Consider the following 27472-nt stretch of genomic DNA (forward strand, 5'->3'; position numbering starts at 1 on the left):
TGGACAATATGTTGAAGAAATTTTGTTTAGTCTAACAGGTGTATAGTACCATCTGGAATAAAGTGTAAAATGCGATTCGAATAAATTGGTACATTCACTTGATTTATAAGCCCACTTAAGGCTATCCTGCCAATTGGATTCTGGGAAAGTCTTATTGAGATCTCTCTCCCAGTTAGGAACATTATGCTTTATTCACCATCTCTGCCTTCACTAATTAAAGTGAAGACAAGTATTATTAGAGTATAAAATAGATTTGAATTAGCCCCAAAAAAGATATTTGGATTAGCATAGCAACAGCAAGGTCTGTAAGGCTAGAATCCCTGCCTACATGTCTATCTTTTCTACAGCAGCTTGCCCTACACTAAATGCAGATAAGAGTGGTATTATTATAGAATAGAATACATATTTTTATGCAGCAACAGCGAGGGTTGTAAGGCTAGAATACCTACCTACATGTCTCTCTCTTCTCCAACAACTATTCCTAAAGTAATTGCAGCTAAGAGTTGTATTATTAGAGAATAGAACAGCTTTTTGATGTTGCAGCAGCAAGGATTGTAAAGGGGGATTTCAACGCAGCGACATCGCTAGCGATGTCGCTCATGAAAGCACCCGCCCCTGTTGTTTGTACGTCACGGGCAAATCGCTGCCCGTGGCACACAATATCGCTAGGAGCCGTCACACATACTTACCTTCCTAGCGACGTCGCTGTTGCTGGCGAACAGCCTCTTTTCTAAGAGGGCGGTTTGTGCGGCATAACAGCGATGTCACACGGCAGGTGTCCAATAGAAACGGAGGGGCAGAGAGCAGCTGCATGGAAGTCACGCCAACCTCGTTGCCGGAGGATGCAGGTACGGTGTTGTTCGTCGTTCCTGGGGTGTCACACGTAGCGATGTGTGCTGCCTCAGGAACGACTAACAACCTGCTTGCAGAACAAGGAACGACATTTGGGAAATGGACGACGTGTCAACAATCAACGATTTGGTGAGTATTTTGCATCGTTAGCAGTCGCTCGTATGTGTCACACGCAACGACGTCGCTAATGAGACTGGATGTGTGTCACGAATTCATTGACCCCACCAACATCTCATTAGCGATGTCATTGCGTGTAACGGGGCCTTAAGGCTAGAATCACTCTAATACATTTTTCTTTTCTACAGCAGATGCTCTCCCTACACTACATTACAGTGTGTCGAACATGGCTTCACCGGGTCTTGTAGAGACCCGATGATGCAATGTGGCCAGCCGCCTACAGCAATTCCAGAAGCCAATATGACTATGGCATTACCAGATTGTTAGGCAATCCCCGCATGTTTAGTGGTTGAGAAACCGCTGTGAAACATGGGACTCGAACATGGCGTCCAAGCAAAATGAAACACGATCAAGTACTGAGCATGCCGAGCATCTCGATGCTTGATGGAGTACCGAGAAGTGCCAAGTAAGCTCACTCATCGATAGTCCTCTTGAATGCTGATTTAGAAAAGGATGTCATAAAATCTTGTTTACAGAAATATATAGTGGAGTAACGATCTTGTCTTCAATTATGGGAAGACTGAGAAAAAGAAGGCATCATGTTCACCTGTTGCCACTGTGTGGTGTTTATAATTACCTTAAACTATTTGGTTTCTAACAAATCAGTGTTCACAATACTGTTACAGTGGCATTGTACATTTCACATTGGACACACTAGAGAGTTGACAGTTAAATTCCTTCCCATGAATGCAGTTGCCAGTTAATCACAATGTCCCATTTCTTAGCCAGTTTAACAGGAAACACATGTTTTTATGAGGGTTGTTAAATAAATGCAAATGTTCCAATATTTTTTTTTTCAGCAGGGATATGTTGGCCAAACTGTTTTTTTTTTTATAACAATCAATGGTTTCTAATCTATAAAAGAAATATAATATTTAATAATTTAAACAGCAGTACAGAATATATAGAAGTTCCTCTATAAATTCAAAGACATTTACGTAGGTTAAAATAGTTTTTTTTTTTTAATAAAATGGTAAACAAGAGAAAGTTTCGGGGAGTGTTTGTTGAAATAAATTATTTTTTTTTGTGTTTTTTTTTCCATTTTAATTACTAGGCTAGTAATTGAGGTATCTGATGGACGCCTTTCGATTACTAATACCAGGACTTGATGCCAGCTGACATAGCACAGCTGATATTAAGCCCATAAACCATTTCCCCTGGTTGCCAATGCGATCAGGAGAAGCCAAGGCAAAGCTCCAGAATTGGTGCATCTAATGTGATGCGCTACTTCTGGGGCGACTGCAGGCTGATATTTTTAGACTTGGAATTCCCCAATAACCATGGTCCGTCCCACCCTGATAATATCAGCTCTCAGCTGTGTGCTTTACCTTTACTGGTTCAAAAATGGGGGGACCTCACATCTTTTTTTTTTCTTCAAATAATATTTATTGGATTAATAACTGTAAAATCTATGTATCTATCTATCTATCCATGTATCTATTCTGTAGCTATCTATCTATCTATCTATCTATCTATCTATCTTTGCACATCTTTAACACATAAAAAAACATTAATTTCAGTGTCATGCATTTTTTTTCCAGTATGTTTCATATGGGCAACATACACGTATACATGGCTAGCCACATAAATGGTCAAAACCCAAAGTACCACATGTGTGTTTGACATGTGAAGGGGTCCTTAAAAATAGAAAGCTCCCACCTCATTTAATAACCTATTTGCCTACCTCTGAACCAACTTTAGCTTCCCAGTATACTTTTTTTTATTATGTAGAGCCCTATAAGGAATCTGATATTCAAGAAGTGGCCTTATAACATTTGAGTGAGGGTATGTGCGCACGTTGCTTTTTACCTGCTTTTTACCTGCTTTTTTGCTGCTTTTTCTTCTGCGCTGTTTAATGCCAAAATGGATGTGTTCTTCTATTCAAGCAAAGTCTATGGGAATTTGGGTTTCTTGTTCACACTATGTTGTTCAAAATGCTGCCTTTTTGTGGCAGAACTTTGGTCAAAAACTCAGCTTTTCAAATAAGCAACATGTCAATTGTTTTTGCCATTTGGGTTTTGCACTGCAAAGCTGAGTTTTTGACCAAAGTTCTGCCACAAAAAGGCAGCATTTTGAACAACATAGTGTGAACAAGAAACCCAAATTCCCATAGACTTTGCTTGAATAGAAGAACACATCCATTTTGGCATTAAACAGCGCAGAAGAAAAAGCAGCAAAAAAGCAGGTAAAAAGCAGGTAAAAAGCAACGTGCGCACATACCCTATTGCTATTTTTCTTACACTTTCCGAACACAGTGTAGCCACATGTGTCACACATAGTGATGTTTTAGCATGATCACCTCTGCTCGATATTTGACCCGGCATTGGGGTGCTCGGGTATGCTTGATACTCGATCGAGTATTACATGTGTTCGATCGCCCCTTGCATTTTGATACCCAGAGAAAATAAAACAGACAGCTGTAGGCTGCAGCCCCCAGCTGTGTGCATTATCTTGCCTGTGTATCAAAATACAAGAGGTTATGTATATGACTGCTGCGCTAATACTGGAAAAATACTGGAATGGATAAAATATATATAAATATCTAAAAAATATTTTGGATACCTGCAGTTTTGGAGGTCATTTGTTTGATCATTAAGGAGGTAATGTAGATCCAAAGTGGTATGCAGAGTTCCACTAGTATAGGAAAAACAAAAAAATTATAATGAGTATGAGACAAAATAAAGGAGGGGAAGGGGAGAGGAGGATGGGGTAATGGATTACAGTGGGGTTATAAGTGTAAACTTGCCTTTGGGTTCCCAGATGGGGATAGGATTTGTAGTTTCCCTAGATAGTGAACTATGGAGGGGCAGCAAGGGTGTATAAGTGGCTTAATGTTACCTAAGGGAATAAAATCAGTGAATGGGGGAAGGTTAGAATTAGGTAATACTGTTACAAGACTGGATAGTATAGTGATGGTAGTAGCTGGCATATGAGGGCTGTCTATGACACGATCAAAGCACCCGACTAGGTGGACCGAACATCTGGTCCACAATCAGTTTCTGCAGGTGACCCCGCTGCCTCTCACCCTGTGCTACTTGCTTGCCAGTGCTTTGTCCAGAATACAGGTGTGGATGCCTCTCGCCCTGCACCTATCATTGCAGGTTTGCAAGCACCATCAGCAACTACTGTATGTCCGATTCTTTGTCCGAATGCAGCCTTCAGCTTTCTTAACCATGGGCCTTAGAATGCAAGACAAAATACCCACCAACCCACCCACAGGCCTAAATTCTAAACAGGCACATTAACAGACTGCTTTCCCTGGAAATATTGCTTTTTACATGGAGGCTTTCCTCAACCTGATGGCAACGGCCACACCTCACTACTCAGTCCCCAGCCGCCACAATTTTTTACAGTGTGCCAACCCCACCGTATACCATCATGTGTCTCGTAACATCACCCGCACCTTGACCAACATAGTTACTGGGAAGTTCTACTTAATGACCAACACGGGGACAAGTTTGTGTGGCCAGGGATGCTACATTTCCCTCACGGCACACTAGGTGAACCTTGTGGAGGCCGGAGCCGAGTCAGACTCTGGGATAGCAAACGTGCTACCGACACCAGGGATTGCAGGCTTTAGTTCCATTATGGTATCTTCCTCCTACTACAACAGATCCTATACCAGCTCATCATCCTCATCCTCCATCTCTGAATTGGCTGTAACCTAATAGCAGCTCTTAAGCTTAGCAAGCTCACACACTTACCAAGCCTGGCCCATATGCTCAAGTTAGTGTATCAGCGATTTTTGAAACTCTGCCTAGATTTTTACAAGCTACTTGTTAAGGTACACAGTGTGTGGACACATTTCTGTAAGTCAGATACAGCTGTTGCCATTCTGGCAGTGCTACAGCAGCTTATCGAGTGGTGTGCGACTTGGCAACACACTGGAACTTCACATTATACATGTTGGCATGGCTTTGTGAACAGCATAGGGCAGTAGTTGAATACCTACTACAATATGACCGTCAATATTCCAGTCAGCCTCCACACATAGCCAACGAGTGGGCATAGAGGTTTGACATATGTGAGGTTCTATAAATTGAGGAAACAACCAAAATGGTGAGCAACAATGAGGCTGCCATCAGCATAACCATCCTGCTTCTGTGTCTACTCAAACCATCACTGCTGACAATAACAGTTGTAAACAAAAAATCCATGGCTAAATAAACAATACTCTGGGGGAAACACTCCACAGGTTCCCATAGGAGGGGTGCCAACTTCAAACAGAAACATGTTATACAAAGAGGACAAAGAAGGAAATGGCACTTAGATTATGCAAAAAAATATAATGTTTATTAGAGAATATTATTTATCAAAATGTTTGATCTTTAGTATCAAAACAATCAAAAAGTTTGCAAGAAAAATTATAAAATCAAGGCCATAGAGGTCTGGATGGAGGACAATGATGGATACAATGAAGAACACAATTGTAATAAAACCAAAACACCACCCCTGTTAACCCTGCCACATAAGAAGGATGTAAAAGAACAAGGTGGACGGCTCTTTAGAGGCTGCAGTAAAAAAGGGGGGGGTGCCACAATAAGGACCGAGGGCTGAAGGAAGCCCCTGTAGTCGTGTAGAGGTAGCCAATAAATTACAGTGAGATAGTCGTAAGTCACAGAGGTAAGGCTGCAAGAATATAAGAGATTAGAATAACCCCAGACAGAATATGGAATATAGAACTGGATAGCTACAAGGTAGTCATGGGTCACGAGGGTAAGGCCAAAAATCACTGCAAATGCAGCCCACCACTGGTCAAAATCAGACCCTGTGGTTATAAGGTATGTAAATAGCCGTGGGTCACAGAGGTAAGGCTGCAAAAAATAAGAGATAAAAATTACCTCGGATACAGTATGAATCATACTGTACATACATAGAGGCCAATCGTAAATAACAGGGGTTTGGCCAAAAAATACCAGCGTGGACTAGACAACCCCTTTATATCATGACCAGACCATATGGGGTGTGTACAATTACATCAACACTAGAATAATGTATATAGTCATGGGTCACGAGGGTGAGGTCAGAAATCACTACGTATGCAGCCTACCAATAGTCAACAAACAAACCCTATGGTTATAATATGTGAAGAATAGCCGTGGGTCACAGAGGTAAGGCTGCAAAGAAAAAGTTGGCTCAGATAAAGTATGAATCAATGTGAATAAAGGCCAATGGTAAATAAATAACAAGGGTTTGGCCAGGAATTACCAACGTAACCTGTGCAGCCCCCTCATATCATGACCAGACCACATGGGATATGTACAAATGTGTCAGCACTGAAATAATATATGATATATGTAAGAAAGAAGATCCAAGAGTAGGAAAAAGGGGAAAGAAGGAGGAAGGATGATGCGGCAAGCAGAGGCGCCAGTGCCGACCACAGCAGCAAAATTAGTAAATTAATTATATACAGCCCAGATACATAAGCCTGTATTAAACAGGGAATGACAAAGGGTAGACAAAAAAGTAAATAATGCTGCTATGGTTTAATACAGGCTTATGTATCTGGGCTGTATATAATTCATTTACTAATTTTGCTGCTGTGGTCGGCACTGGCGCCTCTGCTTGCTGCAATTTAATTTATTGGCTATTTATTTTGCACTGTAATTTATTGGCTACCTCTACACGACTACAGGGGCTTCCTTCAGCCCTCGGTCCTTATTGTTGCACCCCCCCCTTTTTTACTGCAGCCTCTATAGAGCCGTCCACCTGGTTCTTTTACATCCTTCTTATGTGGCAGGGTTAACAGGGGTGGTGTTTTGGTTTTATTACAATTGTGTTCTTCATTGTATCCATCATTGTCCTACATCCACACCTCTGTGGCGTCGATTTTATTATTTTTCTTGCAAACTTTTTGATTGTTTTGATACTAAAGATCAAACATTTTGATAAATAATATTCTCTAATAAACATTATATTTTTTTGCATAATCTAAGTGCCATTTCCTTCTTTGTCCTCTTTGTATAACAATAAGAGAGGAAGCTTTGCATGTGGAGTAGGTGGAGTTGGGGAATGAAAGTGCACAGGGTGATACTTTTCAACTCAGCCTCATCTCATCATCTCAGCACAGATTTGATGATAATGAGGAGGAGAAGGCTGAGGAAGAGGAAGTGAAAGAGGAACAGGAGGTGGTTGGCTGCGCTACAGAGGGTACTACCCAAACCAGCTTCATCACGTCTGATCAGTGTGGATGGGCTGAAGAGGAGGAAGAGAAAGAGGTGAGGGAGGAGGAGATGGAGAGTCATACTCATTGTGGTGACAGGGAAGACTTGCCTGTTTTGGAGTCTGGCACACATGGCTGACTTTTTCCGTGACCCTTGCATTATATGCATTTTGGCCAAACTAAGCTACAGGGAGAACTTTCCACCTCTCCTTCTTGTGGCGGAGAGGGCTAATATAATGGTGCCATACCAGAAGGCACTAATCGAATATTTCAAAAATTCCAATCTGACAACTCTGTCAGCAGAGGTCTTAGTTCTTGTGCAACCAAGGAGGAGACACAAGGAAGACACACACCAGGTCCAACAGAGGTAGGGGAACACTATCATAGGTCTGGGACAGTTTCATTAGACCCTCCCAGCACCCAGGTCTTGTTGTGTAGAGTAATCTGACATGGAGGGAAAAATTTTGGAAAATGGTGAAGTACTACCTAGTCGACCATACCAGTGTCTTCCGTGATTACTTTGTGCCTTACAACTATTGGATATTCAAGTTGCACACTTGGCATGAACTGTTCCTCTATGACTTGGAGGTGCGGGCCTACCCTGCCTTTAGTGTTTTGTTAGAGCAGGTTTTTAGTGCCGCCAGGGGCTTAATAACTAATAAGCGCATCCACTTGTGAACTGGTAATGCCAACAGGCTGACTTTTATCAAAATGAACAAGGCCTAGATTGGCCTAGACCTCTCATCCCCACCAGATGACAGCAGTAGAAGACAAATGTAATTAAAATGTTTCTCTTTTTTTTTTAAACATTCCAATGCACCTATCTAAAAAAGGATATACGGTTCATGAAAAGGTAAGGTTCAGTATCAGAATAAAACTTTTGTCTTTAGTTCAAGTAGTTAAAACATGGTGAAGTTAAAAGTACAGAAATATCTGAAGCATTTTGGATGTAGTCCTTTATCGTATGTGACATGCTAATAGAAAGATGATACATTTATATCTATAGAAACGGAGATGACATACAGTACAATAACAGGTGTGCACAGGAATGATAATTAGCTTCTGAATCAGTAGATGAGCCACTTCATGTATGGTACGGCGCGAGGCAGCCCACTAACAGGAAGCTATAATGTGAACAAAAGCCCAGAATTTAACTGGACGTACTTATCATTTATCAAATACGTTCCAAAGTTATAAAATTATGCTGCAAGATACATATGAGCAAATCAATGCACATATGACCAGTAACAAAAAGGAAAAGAAAAGTTATCAAAACAGAAAATATACAAATTGAAAATGATTAAATTATTTATCAACAAGTAGCATAATGTCTAGAAATAACAACATGCAATGATAGAAAATATATAATACTAAAATAAAAACTAAATAAGAATAAGAATAGAATAAATATGGAACCAGATGTTAAGCAATGTTTGGAAACTATTATATGGCTATGGATATGATGATATTATGATAAAAATAATAATGGTATTTGGATCATTTAGTTGGATTAATAGCAATATTTGGACTAGGTATTTAGAAAAAGTATGTAAGATCATGCTGATAATTGAATCAATGCAAAAAGTGTGCATCCTGAACTGAAGAATCCAATGAGCTTCTCCAGTAAGTAGTCCTTTGAATCTGTCACCCCCTCTGGTTGGTTTGTGAACACGTATTATACTTTTAAACTAGCTAAAAGACACTAGCGGTTGTTGATAGAAGTGTCAGATGTAGCCGCAGATATGTGCTCCGCTATTCTTCTTTTCAGGGTACCCATGGAACATGCAACAAAATTCTGTATTTATTGCATGTGGTACATGTACCATCTATACTACAGGTGTGCTTTTACAATTAATGAGGCACCTTATAGAAAAAGTTTTTTATTATTACTGTTGTTTGTGAAAAGATCAGTGCGATGTACATGCTTACATAGTTTACATTTCTTTGCCCCACATGTTGTACAATCCTTTAAATATAAGCTATGTGGAATTTTCAGATTTTTGGGTGGTATACAGGCTAGGAGAAATGTAATTGCCTATATTTTTATTTTTGCGTGTTATACATTTTATGTGGTTAGAGAAGATTTTAGACAAAGTACCATCCTGCAAGATAATTATCTGCGTATTATACCGAAATACATTTGATATCAGAACTAAGTTGGAGAGAAAACTGGAAGGTTAATGCTCAAAGTGGATGGACTGTTGTTCTTATGTGTTTTGTTAGAGGAAGAATAATTCTGCACATTGGATGACAGAGATGAAGGCGGTTCTATTTTTGGAGATCGTTAAGGCTCTGTTTATAAGATGAGGTTTGTAGCCTCGTCCAGAGAGGCATTTCTTAAAAATATTGCCTTCGGAAGTGAAACGCTCTTCCATGGAGCATAATTCATGTGCTCTAATAAGTTCACCAACAGGAAGATTGCAGATGTCATGTGAATTGGTTGTCACAGCTTTCTGCATGTAAAAGTGTATTACTTCTTGTAGGTTTTCGGAAAAGGTTGCAATGTATTTCCCCTGACCCGTGGCTATCCCATAAGAGAACATCTAAGAATAGAACAGTATTGTTGTACCGCCCTGGGGGCTCGGCTGCCTGCCGAGCCGCTCGGATCCGGGCTCGGGTTGTCGGTGGCTCGAGCGCCTCCGGACCGGGGGTCCCGTCGCTCCGAAAAGGGGGGTGATCTTGCTGGCGCTACGGGTAGGGGTGGTGTGGTGGACGGTTCACGGCCGAAGCCGCGGTATTGGTAAAGTTAGTGAACACCCATGGGTCGTGGTGATTGTAGACACCACCGCTGCGGTGAAGGTATGGGGGCTCCCGGGAGTGGTGTAATGGTGCAGCTAGGTGTTGACACCTCCGTGGGTAGGAGATGTTAGTCCCGGCGCCCGGTTGGCGAGGGCTGGAGTGCAGGGCGGAGAGTTGCGGTGTGGTGCGGTGCGGTGCCTGATGGCACTGTTGTACTCACGATTATAATCACACAAAGAGTCACTGGTAAACCAATTTCGGTGGTGATCGGTGCCCGCAGCCGGCTGTGTGTTTTCCTAATAAGGTTGGTAATGTCCGCCTTTCTCCTGCACCTCTATGTAGTGATTTTGACTCCTATGCCTACGCAACGGTAGTCCTCTCCCCAGCTTGTGTACACCGGAGGAGCCCGTTTGCCCGCAGACGCTGGCCCTTTGGATCTCTGGCCCTTGGCAGTGGCACTTATCCATTCTGGTTGGGCTGTTGCCTTCAATCGTGACTTAGGTGGGAAAGGACCCTGAGGTCCAGGCCGCAATCAGTTAATTTGACTAAAATCCAGTGGCTTCTGGACTAGTTTGGGGTCTGAGTACCCTGCCTGGTGCTTCGGTATCCAGTTGGCTCCCCGATCCGGTTCGGGCGGGCCACTACCCTGTCCCGGTCCCTTACAGTTCTACCGGTTGTCTTCCCGGTCTCCTGCAGGCAGCACTACCGTCTGCCTCCTAGCCGAGAAGGGGCTCCTACCCAGGCCCCTGACAGTTCCTAGTTCTCTCCTCCACTCCTCCTCTGTCAACTGTCAACACTGTTCTCTTTTGTGTTCCCGCCCCAGGCCATCCGAACTCCTCGGTGGGTTTGGCCAACCACCTGACTCCGCCCCACCGGGTGTGAACGTCAGGACCTGGGAGGTGCGACTCAGGGTTTCAATGTGTGGCTGCTATTACCTTATTAGGGTGGGGTGTGGTGCGTGGAACTACCTGTGACCCCTGGCTAGTCCAGGGCATCACATTCCCCCTTGGTTTAATGCAGACTGTCCGCGGGCTGCCCGACCAATACCGGTTTGTTTTTCTTTGTAACTGGAAAAAGAAAACGGCAAACATGTACAAGCATACTAAACTTTTTACATTTGTTTGAATCTTCCCTTAAGGGGGCTTTACACGGTAGCGATATCGCTAGCAATTTCTAGCGATAGCGACCATGTAAGTACCTGCCACTGTCGCGCATGCGATTGTTTGTGATCACTGCCGTAGCGAACATTATCGCTATGCAGCGTCACACATACTTACCTGGTCGGCGGCGTCGCTGTGACTGCCGAACAATCCCTCCTTCAAGGGGGAGGGACGTTCGCCATCACAGCAACGTCACCGCAACGTCACTAAGCGGCCGGCCAATCAAAGCAGAGGGGCGGAGATGAGCAGGTTGTAACATCCCGCCCACCTCCTTCCTTCCTCATTGGGGCCGGCAGCAGGTAAGGAGACGTTCCTCGCTCATGCGGTGTCACACATAGCGATGTGTGCTGCCGCATGAGCGATGAACCACAACGCTAAACAACCCTTACCGATTTTTGACTTTGGGACGACCTCTCCATGGTGAACGATTTTCACCTTTTTTGAGGTCACCTAAGGTCGCTGGTAAGTATTACACGCTGCAATATCGTTAATGACGCCGGATGTGCGTCACTAACAACTTGACCCCGACGACCAAACATTAACGATATCGTAGCGTGTAAAGCCCCCTTTACGGGAGGCACTTGCTTAAATGTTACGGTAACATTTTTAATAACAACGGGTCCATGTCTTTCCGCTTTACCACCCAAGCAACCTGTACCTTGATGCTGCCCCTAAGAAATGGGCAGCACTTCTTTTCCCCAGTCCGGAAAAAGGAACTGATCCAGGCTACCCAAGCGGGAATGGGTATGGTACTTTGCACCCGGCAGTCACTCAGAGGCCCCATGTCTAGGGGACCCCTGACCCAAAGGATGGTCACCAGTTCTGGTGGTGACCGGACCCCAGCCTGCTCTGCTGCGGGTCCTCCCTCCAACCAGCCTCTCCGGAGACCGGCAGTAGCGGAAAGGGCAATAAGGGCACTATTTACAAGCCCAAAAGTTTTTGGGTGGTTTGCCAGTTCTCACCATGTTCATGATTGCTCATGCAAAAACAAAGGGGCAACAAAGGTCCCAACGGGGACGGGCAGTTAGGTCCCAACAGGGACTGTTCAACTTTGGCAGCCGGGTTCCGCTGCCTTTAACCAACAGTCCATTCTCCACCGTGGGGCTCCAGTACCACCTTCACATGGTACACTGCTCTGGACCCCGATGGTAGCTCGCTGCAGGTGATCATTCTCCATATACATGCGGGCATGCAGATCCACTTTACACCCCTCTCAGGCAATGATCTCCCTGTGCAGCTGCTGCTGCTGCCGCTCCCAGTACGGAACGCCGGTACCGCATCTGCTCCCCTCTGCGCAAGGGTCTGGACCATTCGGACGCCCTCACCGCCAGCTACGACTGGGCTCACCTGAAGTGGAAGAGGGCTACGTGGATTCGCGGCCTGCTCTGCCACCTTGCAGATGTATACCGGCTGTGCCCAAGCTGGGACCAAGTACTGGGAAGCGGTCGGCGTTGTCACTAACTTCCGGACAGGCGTCGCCTCCTCCGGGACCAGAGATGATGTCATCGAGGTGTTTGCTCTTCACGGGGCTGCTACGGGTGCCGGAGCGGTGATGTGCTCCAGGCCAGAGGACTCCGTCGCCTGGTCCTCGCAAGCAAATGGAATGGAACCCGCTGCTGTTGCTGGTGGCAGCGGGCCAAGCGGGGAAGCAGCGGCGACTGGTACGTGCAGCGAGGGAGGCAATATAGAGGGCAGGGGCAGACCGGGTCCCTCAGCCGCAGTGGCTGGTCCCTCGGGGACATAGGGGCGTGAGTCGCTTACCTGCTCCTCCAAAGTTGCCTCCACTTCGCGTGCTCTCACGGCCGCAGCCAGCTCCTCCATCTCGGCCATCCACCGCTCCATCAGGGAATCAGCCTGGGCCTGGATCCTCCGACACATCCTTCCGCGTTGGTGTCCAGGAACGGGTTCCGGCAGAGTCCTGGCGTCCCTGCACTTCACGGCGTCAGTTACATGCCGCAGATCTTCACCCGCCCCCCCCCTCGGTCTTTTCAGGACACTCCACTTGCTTTCTGCAGCGCCGCTCTGTTCCCAGGGGGCGGGGCCTCACTTTCACGCCCTTTTTCTCGGCGAAGATGGTGAAGGCGGGAATTTTTCGCGCCCAAGATGGCGGATCTTCAGATTTTTCAGCAGGGCACCGCTGACTGGGACTTCTAGGCGCACATCCACTGGTAAGTGGACTGGTTCAATCCTGTTCGTGATGCCAGAAGAGTCGAATGGTACCGCCCAGGGGGCTCGGCTGCCTGCCGAGCTACTCGGATCCGGGCTCAGGTTGTCGGTGGCTTGAGCGCCTCCAGACCGGGGGTCACGTTGCTCCAAAAAGGGGGGTGATCTTGCTGGCGCTACGGGTAGGGGTGGTGTGGTGGACGGTTCACGGCTGAAGCCGCGGTATTGGTAAAATTTGTGACGCCACCGACGGGTCAGGGTGATTGTAGACACCACCGCTGCGCTGAAGGTATGGGGTTCCCGGAAGCGGTGTAATGGCGCAGCTAGGTGTTGACCTCTCCGTGGGTAGGGGATGTTAGTCCTGGGGCCCGGTTGGCGAGGGCCGGGGTGCAGGGCGGAGTGTTGCGGTGCGGTGCCTGATGGCACTGTTGTACTCACGATTATAATCACACAAAGAGTCACTGGTAAACCAAGTTCGGTGGTGATCGGTGTTCACAGCCGGCTGCGTGTTTTCCTAATAAGGTTGGCAATGTCCGCCTTTCTCCTGCACCTCTATGTAGTGATTTTGACTCCTATGCCTATGCAACGGTAGTCCACTCCCCGACTTGTGTACGCCGGAGGAGCCCGTTTGCCCGCAGACGCTGGCCCTTTGGATCTCTTGCCCTTGGCGGTGGCACTTATCCGTTCTGGTTGGGCTGTTGCCTTCAATCGGGACTTAGGTGGGAAAGGACCCTGAGGTCCAGGTCGCAATCAGTTAATTTCACTAAGATCCAGTGGCTTCTGGACTAGTTCGGGGTCTGAGTACCTTGCCTGGTGGACCGGTATCCAGTTGGCTCTCCGGTTCGGTTCCGGCGGGCCACTACCCTGTCCCGGTCCCTTACGGTTCCACCTGTCGTCTTCCCGGTCTCCTGCAGGTGGCACTACTGTCTGCCTCCTGGCCAACAAAGGTACCTAGGCTCCTACCCAGGCCCCTGACAGTTCCTAGTTCTCTCCTCCACTCCTCTTCTGTCAACTGTCAACACTGTTCTCTTTTGTGTTCCCGCCCCAGGCCATCCGAACTCCTCGGTGGGCGTGGCCAACTGTCTGACTCCGCCCCACCAGGTGTGAACGTCAGGACCTGGGAGGGGCGACTCAGGGTTTCAATGTGTGGCTGCTATTACCTTATTAGGGTGGGGTGTGGTGCGTGGGACTACCTGTGACCCCTGGCTAGTCCAGGGCGTCACATTGTCATGTGCTTCTACCTCAAATTATAAATGTAATTTATCTTTGTTCAAGTATGTATCAAGAGCCTTAATATCCTTATCACTCAGATGGTCGGAATTATTGTGTTTCTAGATGATCAAAATATCAACAATCTATATATATTATGTACCATCTGAGTGATGAGGAAAATGGGTTATCAATATTGTGAATATATGTATTTTCCCACAATGACATATACAATGAAGGAAATAATTATTTGATCCCTTGCTGATTTTGTAAGTTTGCCCACTGAAAAAGACATGAACAGTCTATAATTTTAAGGGTAGATTAATTTTAACAGTGAGAGATAAAATATCAAAAATAAAATCCAGAAAATCACATTGTATAAATTCTATACCTTTATTTGCATTTTGCAGAGAGAAATAAGTATTTGATCCCCTACCAACCACTAAGAGTTCTGGCTCCTTCAGAGCAGTTAGGCTATGTGCCCACGCTGCGGAAAATGCGCGGATTTTGCCGCGGATTTCTCGCGGAAAAGCCGCGGATTTTCCGAAAATCTGCAGCAGCCAATTTCAATGGCATTTTGGAAATGCTGTGTCCATGCTGCGGATTTTTCCGCGGCGGATTTGCCGCGGATTTTGATCCGGAAAAATCTGCAGCATGTCAATTATTGTTGCGGATTTTTATCCGGATTTTGGCTATAGAATAGGGAAAAAAAAAAACTGCATCAAAATCCGCGGCAATTCCGTGGTAAATCCGCGGTAAATCTGCGGAAAATCCGCGGCAAAAAAAGGTGCGGATTTGCCGCGAAAGTCGCGGATTTTCATGCAGAAAAATCCTCAGCAACATTCTACCGTGGACACATAGCCTTAGACTATGCTGATTAAGCTGTCTTAATTGTCACCTGTATAAAAGACTTCTGTCCACAGACTCAATTAACCCCTTCACGACCATGGACGGATCTATCCGTCATGGAGCGTGTCACGTTAAGCCCCGCCCCCACCGTGGGCAGGGTGTGGCGATCGGCGCACATATCAGCTGTTTTCAACACCTGACATGTGTGCCTGCATGTCATGAGTGGAATCGCATTCCACCCGTAACATTAACCCCTTACATCTCGCTGCCAAAGTCTGGCAGCGAGATGTATATACGCGCGGTGAAGATTTTCACTTACCGCCGCCCCCACCGGACGTCATGTGAGTGATCACGTGACTTTCGGTAGTTGCCATGGTAGCACAGGGTCATGTAATGACGCCTGCAGCTATGACGTTTCACTTTCGTTTTCACTCGGCCTGGAGGCCAGTGAAGCAGGAAGTGACCGTATCTGCTGTTTACAGCTGTATAGCTGTAATCAGCAGATAGATCAGAGGGATCGGATTGCAGATCACTATAGCCCCCTAGGGGTACTAGTAAAATAAAAAAAAAGTAAAAAAAAGTTTTAAAAAATTAAAAAAAAAAACCCTAAAAGTTCAAATCACCCCCCTTTCACCCCATTGAAAATTAAAGGGTTAAAAAAATAAATAAAATATACACATATTTGGTATCGCCGCGTTCAGAAATGCCCGATCTATCAAAATATAAAATCAATTAATCTGATTGGTAAACGGCGTAGTGGCAAAAAATTCCAAACGCCAAAATTACATTTTTTGGTCGCAAAATGCAATAACAGGCGATCAAAATGTAGCATCTGCGCAAAAATGGTACCATTAGAGACATCAGCTTGAGATGCAAAAAAATAAGCCATCACTGAGCCATTGATCCCAAAAAATTAGAACGCTACAGGTTTTGGAAAATGGCACAAAACGTACGCCACTTTTATTGGACAAGCTTGTGATTTTTTTTTTTAATCCCTTAGATACAAGTTAACCTATACATGTTTGGTGTCTACAAACTCGCACTGACCTCAGGCATCATACCAATATATCAGTTTTACCATATAGTGAACACCGTGAAGAAAACATCCCAAAAACTATTGTGCCATCACACTTTTTTGCAGTTTTTCCACACTTGGAATTTTTTTGCTGTTTTCCAGTACACCATATGGTAAAACTTATGGTTTAATTTAAAAATACAACTCGTCCCGCAAAAAACAAGCCCTCATATGGCAAGATTGACGGAAAAATAAAAAAGTTACGGCTCTCGGAAGAAGGGGAGCAAAAAACAAAAAAACGCAAAAACGGAAAGTGCTCTGGGGCTGAAGGGGTTAATCAATCAGACTCTAACCTGTACAACATGGGCAAGACCAAAGAACTTTCTAAGGATGTCAAGGACAAGATCATAGATATGCACAAGGCTGGCATGGGCTATAAAACCATAAGTTTTACCACACAGCATCTGCTGGGTGAGAAGGAGACAACTGTTGGTGCAATAGTAAGAAAATGGTAGAAATACAAAATGACTGTCAATTGACATCGATCCGGGGCTCCATGCAAATTCTCACCTTGTGGAGTATCCAGGATCATGATGAAGGTGTCAGATCAGCCTAAAACTACACGGGGGGAACTTGTTAATGATCTCAAAGCAGCAAGGACCACTGTCACCAAGAAAACCATTGGTAACACATTACGTTATAATGGATTAAAATCCTGCAGTGCATGCAAAGTACCAGTGCTCATGAAGGTGTAGCGCCTCTGAAGCCATCAGGAGCTACAAGGTACTGCATCCTGTCCAGGAAAGCTCGATAGTTCTAGATACGTTCGAGAACGGTTCTAGCAGCAAAAAGACCAGCTAATTACTAGCTGGCTTTCCGCTGTAATAGTGTAAGTCACTCTGTGACTCACACTATTATGAAATTTCAGTGTATAGTGTGCGGGAACAGCACATACAGATCACTGCTGTATGGATAATGGCGATCGCCATTTTTTCTTTTTTTTCCTTGTCTTCCTTCCATAAGCACGCGCGTGTAGTGGGGCGGTCCAGCATTTCAGCCAATCCCAGACACACACACAGCTAAGTGTACTTTTAGCCAGAGAAGCAACGGCATGTGTGATAGGATGTCCATGTCACATGTCCCTGCATTATAAAAACGAGTATCTGCCCGTCCGGACGCCATTATCTCTTCTGCGTCCTTGGTGTCAGTCACCGCTGGCGCAGCGCCTATCTCCGATACTGCTGTGTACGCTCTATACACAGCGCTGTACAGAATAGGGATAGCACTTTCTATCAGTCCTTTTAAGGGCTAATACCGGCAGGGTCAGAGCCATAGGTGACAGGTCCGTGAAAACAGAGTTTAACAGCTACACAAGATGAGAGCGTCTGTGTAGCTAAGGTCAGGGATTTCCTCACTGCATTTCCCCATTAGGAAGGATAGAACCCTGCCACTGTACCCTCCTGCCCTTTGCACACTCAAGCTCATTGTTACTAAGCCATTATACTATCAAACACTGAGTGAACTTAGTGGCATCCTAAACGTGGCTGTTGGACTTCTGTATTGTCCCACTAGTGCAAAGATATTTGCAGCACGTCTACCTGCATTGCACACTCAAACTCATTGTTACTAAGCCATTATACTAGCAAACACTGAGTGAACTTAGTGGCATCCTAAACGTGGCTGTTGGACTTCTGTATTGTCGCACTAGTGCAAAGATATTTGCAGCACGTCTACCTGCATTGCACACTCAAACTCATTGTTACTAAGCCATTATACTAGCAAACACTGAGTGAACTTAGTGGCATCCTAAACGTGGCTGTTGGACTTCTGTATTGTCCCACTAGTGCAAATATATTTGCAGCACGTCTGCCTGCATTGCACACTCAAACTCATTGTTACTAACCCATTATACTAGCAAACACTGAGTGAACTTAGTGGCATCCTAAACGTGGCTGTTGGACTTCTGTATTGTCCCACTAGTGCAAAGATATTTGAAGCATGTCTGCCTGCATTGCACACTCAAACTCATTGTTACTAAGCCATTATACTAGTAAACACTGCTGCCAGTTTAAGGGCCGTAGTTGCATTGTTAGGGATAATTATTGTTGTTTATTCTGCTGTTAATAAAGCTAGACCACCGCTGAAATCTACACCACCTCTCAATTTTTACTACCACATTTTAAGTGCACAATATTGTCGCAATCAAAATGAGTGGCAAAATGACAGATGCTGGTGGAAAGGGGAAGAGGCGTGTTGGAAAAGGAAAAAAGGGTTTGTCCGTGGGGAAGGTGGCAAAGCTCCATTAACATTTGTTGAAGATAGACCATCTTCCAGCAAAAGTAAGATGGCTACTACTTACCGTGGACAATCCGATGTGCTCCCTTTTTTACGGACACGAACAACTGGAACAAAGGTAGATGATGGCCAAAAAAGGAAAATGCTTGAATGGATCTCAAGTGGTCCAACAAGTGCCCTCTCCGCCACCTCAACTATCGCATCCAAAAAACACCAGTCCTCTGAGTTGTCATCCCAATCAAACTTGCTTTCTCCCAGCTCTGAAGTCTCCATCCGCCCTGCACAGTATGGTGGAACTGAGATGGCTGAGTCTGCAAAGCTGTTCAGTCACACTAAAGCCTGGGAATCAGAGGTCTGCTCCCAAGCTACAGTGAGTACAGACCAGGAAATGGTCTGCAGTGATGCCCAGAACCTTTGTGACTCTGATTCAGGCCGTGAGGATCAAGTTTCTGAGCATAATGTTGACCCTTTTTCACAAACTGTAACACCTGTTATAGACAATGAGGAACATACTGATGACGATGAGACGCAGATACCAGATTGGGATGACAACTTAAATATTCGGTCAGGGTAAGAAGAGGCTCGGTCTGAGGGTGAGGGGAGTGCAAACACAACAATTGATGAGGAAGTTCTAGATCCCACCTACTGTCAACCACAGTCAGGCCCTCGAGGAGGTCAACAGAGATGGTGGAGGAGGATGCAACTGACGACGAAGTTACCTTGCGCCTTCCTGGACAAAGTAGGAGTACTGGTAGCACGTCTACAACTGCATCCTCAGCCACCACTGTGCCTCTGAGCACTAGTCGGGGTGGATCAGCAGGTCGCATGCCTTCTAAGCCTTGCCTAGCCTGGTCCTTTTTTGACATAGCAAAAGATCGCCCAAATTATGTGATCTGTAAAATTTGTCATGATTCTGTTAGTAGAGGGCAAAACCTCAGCAGTTTGACAACTTCTTCCATGAATCGTCACATGAATAAATATCATATGTCCCGGTGGGAAGCTCACCGTGCTGCAATGCGGCCTAGCGGAGCGAACCATCCACCGCCTGCCCCTTCTAGTGCATCCACGCGCTCTTCATCTTCTAGGACTGTGTGGACAGCTGTCACACCTGGTTTTCCACGCACAACTTCCACCACTGTAACCGCAACAGGCAGTTTGCTTGGTAGGTCGTCAGTTGGTTTGGAAGGGGAAACAAGTGCGTGTGTACAGCTCTCTCAGACATCGATAGCAACAACGTTGGATGAAGGCGACATCATGTCAACGCCTGCACTTTCCTCACAAAGCTGCATTTTTCCAGGGACACCCTACTCAACACCGTCTACACACAGCAGCCAGATCTCTGTCCCTCAGATGTGGACAAAAAAAGGCCATTTCCTGCGACCCATGACAAAGCTAAGAGGTTGACTTTATCCATCTGTAAGCTCTTGGCTACCGAAATGCTGCCTTTCCGCCTGGTGGACACACAGGATTTTAGAGACCTTATGTCTGTCACTGTGCCCCAGTACCAGATGCCCAGTCGCCACTACTTATCTAAGAATGGTGTGCCCGCGCTACACCAGCATGTCGCACACAACATCACCGCTTCCTTGAGAAACTCTGTGTGTCAACGGGTGCATTTCACCACAGATACTTGGACCAGTAAGCATGGACAGGGACGTTACATGTCGCTGACTGGGCACTGGGTAACTATGGTGATAGATGGTGAAGGGTCTGCTGCACAAGTCTTGCTGTCCCCACGACTTGTGTGTCAATCCTCTGTCTGTCCAAGTTCCGCCACTGATTCTGCCTCCTCCACCTCATCTGGGTCCTCCACCTCCACCCCAAGCCTGCCTGGTCAGGCCACCACCGATCGCACTGCGCAGAAGGAATCACGCACCCCTCATTACTATGCTGGCAGCAGAGCGCAACGGCATCAGGCGGTCTTTAGCTTGACATGTCTTGGAAATAGGAGTCACACAGCGGCTGAGTTGTGGGTAGCTCTGGAGACTGAGTTTAATAAATGGTTGTCTCCACTCAACCTGCAGCCAGGTAAGGCCGTGTGCAACAATGCTGCAAACCTGGGTGCGGCCCTTCGCCTGGGCAAGGTGACACACGTGCCTTGTATGGCTCAAGTGTTGAACCTTGTTGTCCAGCAATTTTTAACACACTATCCCGGCCTAGATGGCCTTCTGACCAGGGCACGAAAACTGTCTGCTCACTTCCGCCGTTCAACCGCCGCAGCTGAGCGACTTGCATCGCTCTAGAAGTCTTTCGGCCTGCCAGTTCATCGCCTGAAATGCGATGTGGCGACACGCTGGAATTCAACTCTCCACATGTTACAGCGACTGTGGCAGCACCGCCGAGCCCTGGTGCAATATGTCATGACGTATAGCCTGGGCCAACGAGATGCAGAGGTGGGGCAGATCATCCTGATGGAGTGGTCTCAGATCAAGGACCTATGCACCCTTCTGCACAGTTTCGACATGGCGACGAATATGTTTAGCGCTGACAATGCCATTATCAGCATGACAATTCCAGTCATTTACATGCTGGAGCACACGCTAAACACTATTCGGAGTCAGGGGGTGAGACAACAGGAAGGGGAGGAACTACAGGAGGATTCATATGCGCAAGACACAACAACATCACCAAGGTCCAGACGTTCATCATCACCAACGCGGCAGGCATGGGACCATGGGGGACAGGGATCAACAAGGGCGCATGGTAGCAGGCGAAATGTTGAGGAAGGTGCAAGAGAACATGAAGAAATGGAGGACGAACTGTCCATGGACTTGGAAGACTCAGTGGATGAGGGAGACTTTGGTCAAATTTCTGTTGAAAGAGGTTGGGGGGAGATGTCAGAGGAAGAAAGAACGGTTAGCACCTCTATGCCACAAACACAGCGTGGACTTGGTCCGCATGGCTGCACAAGACACATGAGCGCCTTCTTGCTGCACTACCTCCAACATGACCCTCGTATTGTCAAAATTAGAAGTGATGATGACTACTGGCTTGCCACACTATTAGATCCCTGGTACAAGTCCAAATTTTGTGACATAATTCCAGCCATAGAAAGGGACGCACGTATGCAGGAGTATCAGCAGAAGCTGTTACTCGATCTTAGTTCGGCTTTTCCACCAAACAACCGTGCAGGTGCAGGGAGTGAATCTCCCAGTTGTAACTTGACAAACATGGGACGGTCTCGTCATCTTCAACAGTCTACCCGTACCAGTAGCACCGTATCTGCTGCTGGTAACAGCAATTTTATGGAATCTTTTCATAATTTTTTTAGACCGTCCTTTGCAAGGCCACCAGAGACAACAAGTCTGACACATTGTCAATGGCTGGTGAGGATGATACAGGAGTATCTCCAAATGAACATTGATGCCATGACTTTGCAAATGGAGCCTTGCTCATTTTGGGCTTCAAATCTTGAAAAATGACCAGAGCTCTCAACTTACCCCTTGGAAATTTTGTCGTGTCCAGCTGCCAGCGTTGTCTCTGAACGTGTCTTCAGTGCTGCTGGGTGTGTGCTGACAGATAAGCACACGCGTCTGTCCAGTGACAATGTGGACAGACTAACGTTCATCAAAATGAAAAAGTCATGGATCCACAAGGAATTTACTACCCCTGTGTCATACTGGGGAGAGTAAATGTTTGTGGATTTGGAATGTGCTTGATGCAAATCAAAACATCCTGTTTGCAACTAGGTCACAAGTGCTGCCACTGATGGGGTGTCTGTGTGGCCCAATTTTTGGAAAAAAAGGGAGACTCCGCTTGGAGTAACCCTTGCTTGCCGTGTTTTTAAAAAGGAGCCAAGATGAACAAGTCATGGTTCAGCAAAGACTTTGCTACCTGCCTCCTTGGTGTCATCCTGGGGACGGTTAAGAATGGCGTATTTTTGAATGTGCTTGATGCAAATCTAGCTGTGAAGTGTACAACTGGGGCACAAGTGCTGCCACTGAAGGGGTTAGTGTCTGTGTGGCCCAATTTTTGGAAAAAAGGGATACTCCGCTTGGAGTAACCCTTGCTTGCTGTGTTTTTTAAAAGGAGCCAAGATGAACAAGTCATGGTTCAGCAAAGACTTTGCTACCTACCCCGGTGTCATCCTGGGGACGGTTAAGAATGGCGTATTTTTGAATGTGCTTGAAGCAAATCTAATTGTGAAGTGTACAACTGGGGCACAAGTGCTGCCACTGAAGGGGTTAGTGCCTGTGTGGCCCAATTTTTGGAAAAAAGGGAGACTCCGCTTGGAGTAACCCTTGCTTGCTGTGTTTTTTAAAAGGAGCCAAGATGAACAAGTCATGGTTCAGCAAAGACTTTGCTACCTACCCCGGTGTCATCCTGGGGACGGTTAAGAATGGCGTATTTTTGAATGTGCTTGATGGAAATCTAGCTGTGAAGTGTACAACTGGGGCACAACTGCTGCCACTGAAGGGGTGGGTGTGTGTGGGGCCCAATTTTTGGAAAAAAGGGAGACTCCGCTTGGAGTAACCCTTGCTTGCCAAGTTTTTAAAAAGGAGCCAAGATGAACAAGTCATGGTTCAGCAAAGACTTTGCTACCTACCCCGGTGTAATCCTGGGGACGGTTAAGAATGGCGTATTTTTGAATGTGCTTGATGGAAATCTAGCTGTGAAGTGTACAACTGGGGCACAACTGCTGCCACTGAAGGGGTGGGTGTGTGTGGGGCCCAATTTTTGGAAAAAAGGGAGACTCCGCTTGGAGTAACCCTTGCTTACAGTGTTTTTAAAAAGGAGCCAAGATGAACAGAGCTGGGATCAGGAAAGACTTAGCTACCTACCCCGGTGTCATCCTGGGGACGGTTAAGGATGGCGTATTTTTGAATGTGCTTGATGCAAATCTAGCTGTAAAGTGTACAACCGGGGCACAACTGCTGCCACTGAAGGGGTTAGTGTCTGTGTGGCCCCATTTTTAGAAAAAGGGAGACTCCGCTTGGAGTAACCCTTGCTTGCTGTGTTTTTTAAAAGTAGCCAAGATGAACAAGTCATGGTTCAGCAAAGACTTTGCTAACTACCCCGGTGTCATCCTGGGGACTGTTAAGAATGGCGTATTTTTGAATGTGCTTGATGTAAATCTAGCTGTGAAGTGTACAACTGGGGCACAACTGCTGCCACTGAAGGGGTGGGTGTGTGTGGGGCCCAATTTTTGGAAAAAAGGGAGACTCCGCTTGGAGTAACCCTTGCTTGCCGTGTTTTTAAAAAGGAGCCAAGATGAACAAGTTATGGTTCAGCAAAGACTTAGCTACCTACCCCGGTGTCATCCTGGGGACGGTTAAGAATGGCGTATTTTTGAATGTGCTCGATGCAAATCTAGCTGTGAAGTGTACAACTGGGGCACAACTGCTGCCACTGAAGGGGTGGGTGTGTGTGGGGCCAAAAAAAAGCATTCTTCATTTCTTCCCTTACGGGAGGCACATTACTTAAACTGTTACTAATGGGAACATTTTTATTAATAACAGGGGAACGGGTCCATGTCCTTCTGCTTTCCCACCCAAGCAACCTACACCTTGATGCTGCCCCTAAGAAATGGGCAGCACCCCTTTTCCCCAGTCCGGAAACAGGAACCTGGCCAGGCTACCCAAGCGGGAACGGGTACGGTGCTTCGCACCCGGCAGTCTTTCAGAGGCCCCACGTCCAAGGGGACCCCTGACCTGGAGGATGGTCACCGGTTCTGATGGTGACCGGACCCCAGCCTGCTCTGCTGCGGGTTCTTTCTTCAACCAGCCTCTCCGGAGACTGGCAGTTGCGGGAAGGGCAATTGGGGCATTATTTACAAGCCCAAAAGTTATTGGGTGGCCTGCAAGTTCTCCGCCTTGTTCATGATTGCTCATGCAGGGGTTAAGGGGTATGGAACGGGGACAACATCAGTCCCAACAGGGACGGGCACTTCAATAGCCAACGGCCTACCACAAAAATACTGTTGGTCCCAACGGGGACTGTCCTTTTTGCAACGGGAGTCCGCTGCCTTACTTGAGGTCACCTTCTTCATACTCCTCCTCCAGCGCCACATCAGGGCTGTACGGTGGGGGAGGGGACTGGGGCCGCCTAGGAATGCCGCGGCTCGCCCTCCTCCTTACAACAAGGGCGAACCAGCCCCTCTCCCCACAGTGGCGGGTGTAGGTGACAAGCTCACCGGCCTTCAGGTCACGATCCGGGTGACCCAGGGGAAGATGTGATGGTAAACGTCTCGCCGGGAGAAGAAGACTTTGGCCTCCAGGAGCGGTTCGAAAATAAACCCCCATCCACGCCGGGGGCAAAACTGCCAGACCTGGCCTCCATAGGTCTGGCCCCACACCCGGTAGGTGGCATTCCGGAGATTTTCCTTCTCCTGGATGGCCAGTACTGCGGCCTTCTGCTGCTCACGGGCCTCGATCTCCCGGCCTGTCTGGTTCAGCTGCCGCTCCCAGTATGGAGCGTTTGCATGCTCCCTCTGCGCGGGGGTCGGGCCCAGTCGTCGCTCCCCGGTACTGGCTACGACCGGCACCATCTGAGTTGGGGAGCCCCGCTGTGTCGCGGCCTGTCTTGCTGTCTCACATCGACAACCTTCCGCTGTCTCAGCCGAGGCCTGGAACTTGGGAGCGGCCAGCATTACCTTCTGGGCCTCCTTGCTGTCAGCGTCCATCTTTTCCCTGGCCGGGCGGACTGCCGGGGCCGGGACCACCTTGGGCGCGGTCACTTCCAGGACCGGTGGCTTTACCTCGCGGATGGGTACCTGCCAGGGAATCTTCCACAACAACGGGATCGGTGCGGGTGGTACGAAGGGCCGTCCACGGGCGGCGTCTGCAGCCTCGTCCTCATGGGCGGATGGGATGATCTCCGCGGCCGGTGTCGGGGGCAGCGGACCGGCTGGCGGGGCGGCGGCAGTCGATACGGGCAGCAGGGGAAGCAGCAAGGTGAGCGGGAGCAGGCCGGGCCCCTCAGCCGCAGCGGCCAGTCATTCAGGGACACAGGGACGTGGGTCACTTACTCGCTCCTCTAACACTGCCTCCAGCTCGCGTTTCCGCATGGCCGCCGCTACTTCCTCCATTTCGGCCACCCACCTTTCCATGAGGAACCGGACTTGGGCCTGTAGACAGCAGCACAACTGCGCTGTCCAGACTTCCACCCACGCCGCTGTTCCTGGCGCGGGCTGCGGGATTTTGGGGTTGCCGGACGGGTCGGACATCTCGCAGAGTGCTCGGGTTCCAGGAACAAGATGGATGCAGAGTCCTGGCGTCCCTGCTTCTTATCCCCGTGATCACATGGGGCCAGATCTTCGCCCGCCCCCCTTGGTCTTTCTACAGCACTTCTCTCTTTGGGGGCGGGGCTCCACTTTCACGCCTTCACTGCTCGGGGAAGACGACTCGAGCGGGAAACTTTCGCGCCCAAGATGGCGGATCTTCAGATTTTTTAGCGGGACGCCGCTGACGGGAACCACAAGGCGCACTTCTACTGGTAAGTAGACTGGTTCTATCCTGTTCATGACGCCAGAAGAGTCAATGTGTACCGCCCCACGGCCTCGGCTGCGGCTACCAAGCCACTCGGGTCCGTGCTTGCGTTCTACAGGTGGTGGCTCGAGCCTCTCACGGACCCGGGGGTCACGTCGCTCTGCAAGGGGAGTTGGCGCTACGCGCGGGGGATGCGGGTATTTGGTTTTGGGGTGATAGTTCGTGACGCCACCCATGGGTTATGGTGATTGTGGACACCACCGCTGCGGTGAAGGTACGGGGACTCCCGGGAGCGGTGTAGTGGTGCAGCTAGGTGTTGACCCCTCCATGGGTAGGGCATGTTGGTCCCAGGGCCCGGATGGCGAGGGCTGGGGTGCAGGGTGCAGTGTTGCGGTGCAGCGCGGTGCGGTGCCTGAGGGCACTGGTGTACTCACTCCGATACAAGACACTGGAGTCGCTGGTAAACCAAACGGGGTGATGAATGGGGCCCGCAGCCGGCTGCAGCTTCTCCAGTCAGGTTGGCAATGTCCGCCTTTCTCCTGCACCTGTGTGTATCTTGACTACAGTGCCTGGGCACTGGTAGTCCGCTCCCCGGCGTATAAGTGTCGTAGGAGCCCGTTTGCCCGCAGACGCTGGCCCTTTGGATCTCTGGCCTTTGGCGGTGGCACCTATCTGGACGGGTTGGGCTGTTGCCTTCAATCGGGACTTGGGTGGGAATGAACCCCTGAGGTCCAGACCGCAATCAGTTGATTTGACTATGGTGGTGGCTTATAGCCTAGTTCGGGGTCTGAGTACCCTGCCTGGTGCTCCGGTTTCCAGTTGGCTCCCCGGTTCGGTTCCGGCAGGCCACTACCCTGTCCCGGTCCCTTACGGTTCCACCAGTCATATTCCCAGTCTCCTGCAGGCGGCCACTACTGTCTGCCTGCCTGACTGATTGGGGGTCCTAGGCTCCAACTCAGGCTCCCTCACAGAACTGTACTCCTCTCACTCCTCTCTCCAAACTCAATCAGCTTGTGTATTCTGCCTCAGGCCAGCAGACTCCTGGGGGGGGGAGTGTCTATCCACCTGACTCCGCCCACCTGGTGTGCCTGTCTTACTCTGAGGGAGGCAATCAGGTCTTTGGTTGACTGGTGGTACCTTACCGGGGTGGGGGTGTATGTGGTGTGTGTAGTGACCTGTGACCTTTGGGGGTGTCCAGAGGGTCACACTAAACTCACAACAAGCTAAAGGGAATAAACTAGCAGATCAACAAGTCAAAAAAGCGGCCATCTATGCCATTGAAGAGGAAGCAGAAATCTATGTCCTGACAAGTCAACAAAAGAAAGATGAACAGAACAAACAAAAAGATCTCTCAGGAATACACCAACTCAAGATATTCCAAAACAAGGCTTTACCTGAAGAAAAAAACTCAATGGAAAGAGAA

This window comes from Anomaloglossus baeobatrachus, chromosome 6 (assembly GCF_048569485.1).
Source record: "Anomaloglossus baeobatrachus isolate aAnoBae1 chromosome 6, aAnoBae1.hap1, whole genome shotgun sequence".
NCBI lineage: Eukaryota > Metazoa > Chordata > Amphibia > Anura > Aromobatidae > Anomaloglossus > Anomaloglossus baeobatrachus.